Source organism: Panulirus ornatus, chromosome 42 (genome assembly GCF_036320965.1).
Source record: "Panulirus ornatus isolate Po-2019 chromosome 42, ASM3632096v1, whole genome shotgun sequence".
Lineage (NCBI taxonomy): Eukaryota > Metazoa > Arthropoda > Malacostraca > Decapoda > Palinuridae > Panulirus > Panulirus ornatus.
Genome location: NC_092265.1, coordinates 4,191,980 through 4,202,223, shown reverse-complemented (window position 1 = coordinate 4,202,223; position 10,244 = coordinate 4,191,980). Strand labels below are relative to the sequence as shown.

Sequence of the window (10,244 nt, the reverse complement as noted above, 5' to 3'; positions counted from 1 at the left end):
TGCTAGAAAGGTTGTTTGTAATTTCTTATTGCATAGAAAATGTGTGTGTGTGTGTGTGTGTGTGTGTCACATGGCCCCGTTCTGGTGGACCTCAGTGTAAACACTTGCGACGCACGGCTCCGTCCTTGCGACCTCACCGTCTCATCGTTTGAGATGACATGTCGTGGTCTCACCTGCTGGTGAACCTACCTATCAGGATGTGTGGCGTGCGAGTCATGGACCCCGCCCTGGTGATTGGCTAGAGAGGAACCTGTTCTACCCGTCTTGGTGACTCGTCAGAGAGGACCTTCTCGTAGCCGCCCTGGTGACCTCTACAACGTGACCGCTGGTCTCCCCTCCTGGTGAACCTCTCAAGTGTTCAAGTGTCGTATCGGCTGCGTCGCCTCCCGGTTCTGGCGACGACGTCGCGTCCAAAGCGACCTTCTCTGTAACTGGTTTGGGGTCTTCTCTTCCCCGACGCTCCGCCCCACTTGTGCCGGGAGACTGGGGGTGGGTCAGGCCAGGCACGTCTCCCTCAGTTTGGCTAGCTGCAGGTCAGGCGTGAGGTAGGTAGGCTGGCAGGATCGAGTGACGTCGTGTACAGGTCCACCGCGGCTGGAGTGTGGCAGCGGATTGAAAGTCATTTGCTCCGGTGCCAGCAGGTGTGGTGGCTGACGGCAAGGTGCGGACGGAGATTATCTCAGACCCGTCCCTCTCTGGCGGACTATTCTCGCGTGCTTCAGTTCGCTTTCCAGTTGCACCTGTACAGGATTCTGACAGCTGAACGTGCGAACACGAATGAAGAACATCACTGATGGAGCACTGCTACCTTTAGCAAAATAAGTTTTACACTGGAAATCGAGGCCATTCCTTGAAAGTCAGATGACATTTGAAACGTGTCGTAATTTACTCCTTCCTCATTTGAAGAAATAGAGAGAAATATAGATATATATATATATAGACTAAGACTGTAATATCCGTAAGAAAGCTCATTGCCGACAGTCGCACTCCACGAACAAGGTCATTCGTGCACTTAGCGTATGAGACATGTCGTCACGCTGTGCCTAGTGTTGCGGGAGCGCTGACCGGAGCCACGCACGCATACCACTCCTCCGTCGCCTCTCTGCTGTGGTGGCGCTCAGGCGTGGGTGTGGAGGCGTAAACAATCTCTCTGGTTAACTGATTGCGTCTAAATGTGGGCAGCTCCTTGATGAAGACTACACGTGTTGAAAACTGTGTACGGGAGGAAAGGTACTCGTGAATGATGTGGTATGTGGATGACTAGGAAAATCCTGTGTGCCTATATAGTTGAAGAGTGGAAAGGACGTCTTTATTGATGGTGAAAGAGCCTAGACGACTCTAGGATCGTACAAGGTAAGTGTTTCTGCTTTGAATATTTTTGGGGGTTTGGGTGCAATGATTTCTTGTTCGAAGAGTGGCACAGGCTCTTGTCAATGACAGCTTGATCTCTTGTGTGCCATTACTGGCTCATGTTGTGTGTGTGTGTGCGTGTGTGTGTGTGTGTGTGTGTGTGTGTGTGTGTGTGTGGACGTATCCAAGTGGACCTGTGTATCAACCTGTGTGTCGTGTATGATCCCTCTTAACCTTGACTCAACTTGAGTTCGTACCATGGCCGTGATTGGTTACTTCTCCTTGGCATGGGCAAATATGTATGGGTTATACGAAGTCATCAGTGTGAACATCCTTGAAAAAAACATACACATAGACGCGCAGGCATTACACACTCATGATCTAGTGAGTGACTCATCATTGGTGATGAGGAACCTTGTCATGAAGGCGGGAAAAGAAAACGAACAACAGAAACTCCGCTAAAGACTCAGGGAGATGTGACACCGTCAGTGGGGTACGTTTTCTCTTACGTACCATAGATGTACCGTATGTGGGGCAAGAGAGATCCCCCTGGGTGTACCGTAGGTGGGGCAAGAGAGATCCCTTTGTGTGTACCGTAGGTGGGGCAAGAGATATCCCCCTGGGTGTACCGTAGGTGGGGCAAGAGAGATCCCCCTGGGTGTACCGTAGGTGGGGCAAGAGATATCCCCCTGGGTGTACCGTATGTGGGGCAAGAGAGATCCCCCTGGGTGTACCGTAGGTGGGGCAAGAGAGATCCCCCTGGGTGTACCGTAGGTGGGGCAAGTGATATCACATAGGTAATCATGAAGCCAGTCTGGGGAATATTATACGAAAATCATCATTGATTTGCAAATATTTTAGACTTCATTTTCGACGATACTGTAGCATACACACACACACACACACACACACACACACACGAGTGTCTCATTGTGGTCTCCGTTGTCCTGGGTGATCTGAAATGCCCTACTCAACGTCACGGGTTCCACTGTAAACCGTTCAGGTGATAAGACATTAAAAATTCATTACATTATAACGTTTTGAGTATCAACAATATAGGGAATATTCCAAGTTTCTGTCTCTGTGATCTACGTATCAATAGATCTTTATCAATCTTTATTTATCTTTATCAGTCTATGGCTTTGACAATGAGTTCACTGAGGGTTATGTTATACTTACGAGCAAGACGTGTGTTGACAGCCCCCGAGGTAGAATTGGTCCTGTAATTATGATTATTTATTGATATATTTCCAAACTAAGGTGTCTGCGAGATGATAACTTACACCTTTTAAAAGCAATCTTCAGTGCCTGGTGTGTTCGGGGTGTCACATGTGTGCCATAACAAGGAGAGAGTTGGCAGCAGCAGAGGCGGCGGAGGAGGAGGAGGAGGGATGGGAGGGGGAAGCACTGCTTCTATACAGGTCACAGCAGGTGATGCTCTCACACCACTGAAGCAGGCAGAAAGCATTATGTAAAGCAGCGGTAATGTTACTACTGTAAATTAGAGTAATGATGATTATAGTACAATGATGATAATGATGATAATGATGCGAGTTCTGTTTGTGAAGAGGTGAGTGATCTGGATCACTGTTTTCTCTACGTACGATAATTATGTCGAGAGCAGGGAGAGTTATGTAGCTCAGGGGAAAACGTGGGATTCGTTAGTGCAGAAGAAAGTGAAGCACTTCCAGGAACCACCAGAACCTATGTAATCTTTATTTGCTTCTCCTGGTGGCCGAGAGTCCCCTTGATATCCAAATTCACAACCATATCATACTAGAGATATATCCTGCTTGCTCCCGACCACCACAGGGTAGGACCATGCGTTAAATTATAGTTTGTTTACGACCGAACGCACATGAATTCGCTGAGCGAACAAGCTTCCCAGCGACTGGTTCGCTGACATTCACTCTCGTGTATAATGCACCGAAACCAGAGCACCTTATCGACAACCAGGCCCCACAGACCCTCCCGTGATTTACCCTGACTGCATCGTACATCCTGGTTCGGTCCCGTGACAGGGCGTCGCCTCCCGTATACCGCATCTCTCCATTTCGCTCAGACCCATTCACACCTCACACCCTCCTGCATTTACAGGTCTCGATATCTCAGATCATCTTTTACTCCGTCCTTCCACCTCCTTCTCGACTTTCCCCTTTTCCTTGATCCCTCCTCCTCCTAGATGTAATACACCTCTTAGTTTATCCTCTCCTCATCCATCCTCTCCATATGTCCAAACCATCTCTTTCTTCAGCACTCTCACACGTAACTTTTCTTACCACCGCACCTCTCCTTTACCCTGTCATCTATATCCTTGGTCCTCCTCCCACCACATACTGTCCTCAAACATTTCCTCTTCCATCGCATCCACAGTGATGATAGCAAAGTAGCTGTCACCAGGATCTTTTCCCTTTACCTGAGCTAAAGAGGTCGGTCGAACTGACCAACTGACCCACCAAAGGCTTTCTAAGCAAACTGAAACCCCAACATGCGGAACCGCTTTCCATGAGGCCGGTTGTTTATACACCGTCGAGAAAGATACACAGTCTTGCTCTGTCGCGTTTGCCCCCCCTAGTGTGGCGGTGGTGGAAAAGGAGGCCATAGAGCAGGAGAGAAATCCCTGGGAGACGTGCACCAAGAGGATGTTCTGAGGTACAAGTAGATGTCTTCTCTTATGTACGGAGGAACTTGGTGTGTGTGTGTGTTTGTGTGTGCTATAAATGATATAAAGAAAGGGAGTCATTTCAAGCTCCCTGATTACGATCCAATAGCGTTCGTATTCACGCTCTGAATGTGTTGAACGATATCGATAACGAATATCAACATCAGTGTATCCTGGCCAGTCATGAGACGTATTGCTCACGCCTGATGCTGCTACTCCTTGGATCAGTTACTGAATAGAAATCAAATGGAATAATCAGTTTCAAAGATGTTAGTTAGTCATCCCGACGGAAGAAAAGAAGTGCATGCAACCTCACATTTGTTTACTGATTACAGGAACTGATATTAGATCCATCACTCCTGATGAGAGAAGAGCGCTCTTCATAGCCTGATTGCATTCACTGGCTGGACGAGCGAAAGCAAGATCATGAATGCACTCTTCAATAGCCGTGATGTCAAGTGCAAGTGAAGGAGATGATATCTTTAAGAGCCATATTTTGGCTACTATCTCTTAATATATATTACCAAACATTTTACATCAGGCCTCATTCATAAGGTCATTCATGTCAGAACGAGTTAGCAAAGGTCATTACTATCAGAAGCAAGCATAGGGTCACCGCTGTCCGTCGCCGGAGTACCACACCACAATTATTGACCATCACCAGTTAACAACCGTTACCACAACACAGTTAACAAATGTTACCACAACACAGTCACTGACAGACAGCCCCCAGGTAAAACGGTTGCCTCAATATAAATATAGAGTAAGTACGAGGTAGATCACCCCCCGACAACACCAGAAGCAAAGGACAGCAGCACCCCACCAAGGGCCACCTCCCCTCACCAAAGAACAACACACCCCACCAACACCGCATCACTAGAGGTGGCAAACATCCACACAAGATACACTACATACGGCTCCTCAGCCGCTCAGAACTGGCATATCGAGCGTAATGCCACTGGGGAAGTGATATTGACCAGAACATATACGCTGCCTGGGGTACAAACTACAGCGGCCTCACCACTGGAAAGTGTTCACTCAGGCATTTTACGTCATATTTTCTTCTCCGTTGTTGAGATCACTTTCTACCTCTATATCCCGTTCCTGGCCAGCGAGGGTCGAATCCGGATCCACACGTGGAGAAATGGCAAGAATTTGGCCCTTCCCCCACCTTTGGTGTGTGTGTGTGTGTGTGTGTGTGTGTGTGTGTTTCCTCTTTTTTTTTTGCCATAGATGAGTACAAAAGAAAAAGTTGTTAATCGAGTTACTGGAAGTGTGGTAGGAGAGATAGCCATGTGGTATAATATGGTAATGAAGCGCTGGGCATGTGGGGTGGTGGGGCTCTAAGATATGGTGAATTATAAGACATGCGGGGATACATTCACAAAGGGATAGAGAATCATAACACATGTGGGATTATCAGACATTTGAAACAAATGATAAGCAATGTTGAATATGATAGGGATAGGTGGAATTACATTGAGTGTTCAGTTACAGAGCGCGTAAAAATGTAGAACAATTGAATCCTGTGAAATGCATTTCCTTTGTTTGGGTAAGCAATGAAATTTAGAATGAAAGAGATAATTAAGATGCGAGTAAAAGTGAATCTAAGATAAGACAAGAATTTGAGTAAGATTGAGCAAAGACTGTACTCTTTTAGTTTGCCAGGAATGATGGGATAGAGCAAGTGAGAGCGAGCGAGCGAGTGATAGTGAGACAGTTAGCGAGGGAGCGAGTAAGGTGGTAGTGGGTCTGAGCGATTAAGCGTACGTTTTAGCGGGAGTTTTAGTGAGGAAACGAACGAGTGATTAAGGTAATGCTCGAGGACATGGGTGAAAGTGAGTGAATGAGTGAGTGAAGAAGTGAGCAAATTATGAATTTTTAAAGTGAGTGTTGGAAAGTTGGACAGGGTCGAGGAAGCAGAGGAGGAGACTCGAGGGAAACCATAGATGAGAATGAAGGGGTGAGAAACCTATTAAGGGACAACAACGCATTAAGGGGCAACCTTAGTCACCAGGGGGGTAATCCCTCCACTAGGGCGTAACGCCTCACCCAGGGGGACATCACACGCAACAAAAGGGCATCACCCCATCAAGGGGCAATACCCTTGTCAAGGGGCAACATATTCACAAAGACCCAAAACCTCCTCAGGGGGTAAATGTGAGTATCAAGTTAGGGGAGAAAGTAGTGGCGAAAGTAATCCCTAAGAAGGAAGAGAAATGCAACATTGATGGTGGTTAAAATACGAACGTGTGGAGAAAGATTAACGGGAGAAAAGACGAAAGGTAAATTGACAGAAAGTAAAGATAAAAGAGTCAATTATCAATCAATGGAGAAGGGTTTGAAAAAAAGGGGGAGATCCACAGATGCTGGACGCGGAATATGATCCCCAAGACTATAGATGTGGGCTCAAGATAACGAACATATAGATCAAGATGGCAAACATATAGATCAAGATAGCGAACACATAGACCAAGATAGCGAACATATACATGAAGACAGAGAACTTACTAAACATAGTCTTCAGCAGGTAAATCATACACATCAGTAATGATATATATGTCTACACAAATACATACACACACACACACACACACACACACACACACACACCACAATCATCGGTTTCTTTACATTATCATCTCTATTTCATCTCTCCTTTTTCCTCCCCTCCAAACAGAGGGAAGAAAGTGCTGGACTGGTTATCGCTGGAGGTCAGGGGAGAAAGCGTTATGCAACCCCTGGGAGCCATGGGATACTTCCTTGTGAAAATAACAACCAGTTCACTGGCAAGAGAGTCCAAAAGATGTTATAACATTGGTGATGCAGGATGCGAAATAGGAGAAGTCTTCTCTACCTAATCATGGACTTAAGTCCTTATAATGAAATCTTAAATATATATATATATATATATATATATATATATATATATATGATATACAAACAACAGTAGTCAAACCTGTTTGTATGCAAAAAGGTAAAAAAGTTGTAGCATATTGGAAAGTCGTGTGTTTGCGTGCGTGTGTGTGTGTGTGTGTGTGTGTGTGTGTGTGTTCCTCATTCTAACACGATCCATCTCAGGTGCGCCTGTGACGTGGTGTGTTTGTCGACGTCAGGGTATCAGCACAGAGCCTCACTTTCTCCCCCTGACGTGTCCTGCCGGCAATACTGTGGCACATCTCGTGATGTGGGTACGTGTGAAGGGAAGGGTCGGATGGGTTCGTGTGTGTGTGTGTGTGTGTGTGTGTAGACAAGCAGTTAGTTTTCCACCACGGCACACACAGACACACACACACACACACACGATAGTAGAAGCCTTTTGTGATAACATCATCAAATGTACATAGAACTGTTTCCACAATTATCTTTCTTGTTTTCCCTCTTCTTTGACGGCACAGATTTGTTGACGAAGAACAAGACAACGTCTTCAGTTTGAAGTACTGTGTAATTGTGTTTGTTTCTTGCGTAGTGAGGGTTATTCTACCTCACCTTCATTCTGTATTATCACTCCTCATTTCCTGGCATCTAAAAGGACTGACATCGTCAGTGGGAATGGACATGGGCGTTGACTGGCCAAAAAAAAAAAAGAAGGGAGAAAAAATCAGTCTAAATGGTAGTTAGGAGAACACCGAAATTAAAGAACCGCCTGTTTTCAGTTGGTTGGTTGGTTATCAAGCCTATCGACTGCTCCTCCTCTTCCTCCTCTTCCTTTACGTCTTCCTCCTCCAACACCTTCCTAAAAGAATGGCAGCGCCCAAAGATTAGCATCGGCTATTAGTCCATGTTTCCTCCAGCCATATCTGAGGTTACCAACCGGTTTGAAATGAATACTCGACGTTGTTACTGGCAAATTGGTGATTAACTCGTTTACTTGTCATTACTGCTTTTGTGTGTGTTTCAAGATGAGTGTTTTACACTCGTGTTACCCCGTCTCTTAACCTTGTATCTATCAAATATTTTTTTACCCTTAGGTGTTGTATATATAAATACACACACACCAACCTAGGTGTGTGAGTGCGTGTGTGTTTGGCTACAGTGTTTGTACTTGTGTTTAGTTCTTCCGGAATGAGATGTGGCAGGTCAGCAGCCAGACATGTATAGTGGTTTGTAATTTGATGATCTGTTTAGTGTGTTATGAACATCTTCGTACCCTCAGGAACATGCTACTTATACTCGACAGTCACATACAGGATTGACTACATAGTTAGAGACCGTACCCTTGCCCAATACACAGGAAAGTGGTACTTGATATACATAGAAACACATAAGGGGACATACGATTCTCTTATTTGCAATGCTGAAGTATAAGTTCATAGACTTATAACTCCGTACCTGTAACGTGGTCCAGGATGCATAATATATAATTCAAATGGTTGAATATATTATTTTTCTTTTGGTCTTCTTGTTCCAAAATAGCCTTCCAGGTTTTCTGGCCATGTCTTATCTTTCGATGCCACAAATTTTTCCAGTCTGTCTTTCATTCTGAAGAGTATCACACCGTTGAAGAGTCAAGCAACTCCACTTTCCATGGCTTCTAACGACCTTACATTACGATCTATACAACTTAAAGATACAGACGGGACCCACCCACGACCTTAGGTGGAGAGCGACACAGATCTCGTCAGCTTTTGACTGAGTGAAGGATCACACGAACAAGAAACTTGGATGCAAAGTAAAGAAGAGGATGTGGGACGATGGTCGAATGGCATATACTCTGCAATCTTGACCTCACCGCCTTTTCGCAATAGGTTCCTGATGTAATTCTCCCCGCACGACTTGCCAGCGATCATAACCACCAGCGTTCTGTGTTTCTCTCGCCTCCCCGCCTACCACTCATCGCCCCCTGGGTGAATGAATACCTTTCTCCACCCAGCCCACACCCACGTCCTTCCCTCATTTGACACTTTCTCCCGGGCGCTGCCTAGCGTTCAACACGTAGGAGGCGAAACTCTTCGTCCACCTCTTCCTAGTGTGTTGAATGCAATTTCATTCCTCTCTCTTGAAACTATATCATCTTTTTTGCTTATCATTATAATCACAAAAGTGACCCATTAGTTTTATATTTTATGTGACTTGATTTCTTATGTAAAATATGTGAAAGTCAAAAAACAACAAATGAAATTTGGGTCATCCATTTCAGCTTATAGTTCTATCTCCCATTTTGAAAAGGATATAACAGATAAACATTCCCTACAACCTACACAGACAAAAGATTAGAATTGTTATTCTTCGTATTCATACGCCCGGGAAAACTCGATTCTGCCTTCTATTTTGCAGGGAAGTAGCCATGATGAGTACACACTGAACAGAGGACAGAATAGCTGGTCATCTCTACTCTGTTGGCTAAACGTATTCTTAACTGAAATCTTGTTTCACAGGTGTGAAGAGGAACCCTGGTCGAGTGAGTAAATATAGCTTTGCAGTGTCGAAGAGGAGGAATGAGTCTGGAGTGAGTGGTTTAACAAACACCATACGAATAGTAATTACTTGCATTGAAGTTCTATTCATACATTCAGTGTTCTTTTGCATGACCAGACAGCTGTGGTATCAATCATCATTCTTCCAAAGCACTGCATGTCACAGTGGTTTCTCACCTGTGTGAAGAGAATATGTACATTTTCTCTCACTTCGTAAGTCATATGATCAAATCAGCAACTTCCCCTCAGGATGATCATGGTCGGCCACAGCACTCAAGGATCCTCTGCCATCGTCCCCAGCCAATAATATACGAGTAAGAATGTATATAACACGAATTATTACGACCTCTGAAATATAACCATGAGACTTCCTCTTCTGAATCACTTTAAGGAGTATATCCTCTTTTATTTTTGAGTGTAACTCAAAAATATATAGCTTGGTTTCACGTAGCGACGTAGACACTGACTGACATGCTCAAGGCGTCGTCTGTATTGTATATGTTTGGCCCCTAGACATAGGTCTCTCCCGCCAGCTGTATGTGACCTGGCTCCCTACCAGGACCGTCGCCCGGCCATATACAACCCTGGAACATGACCTGGGACACACGTCTTTGCTTTGGGGCCGTCCCCAACCACAGACATGACCTGGTGCACACATCGCTTGTTCTGCCGACTCATATTTACTTTTACCGACGAAACCTAACACCGAGTCTGAGTAGGTCCACCCGTGCATAAACGGCAACTTCCTGGACGCTAGCAAAGAAGTTCTAGCGGAATTTTCTGTGCGTTCAAGGAAATAACACGGAGCTTTCTCC

At 45.2% G+C, this 10,244-nt stretch overlaps 1 protein-coding gene across 1 annotated transcript in view; it reads left to right on the top strand.

Moving 5' to 3' along the window:
• Positions 1–494: 494 nt before the first annotated feature.
• The window catches only part of LOC139761832 (uncharacterized), a 40,150-nt gene continuing 30,400 nt past the window's right edge, over positions 495–10,244 (top strand). Inside the window, exon 1 of the mRNA XM_071686360.1 lies at positions 495–1,353. The gene's annotated coding sequence lies outside the window, so the exon portion shown is untranslated. The remainder of the gene's footprint in view (positions 1,354–10,244) is intronic.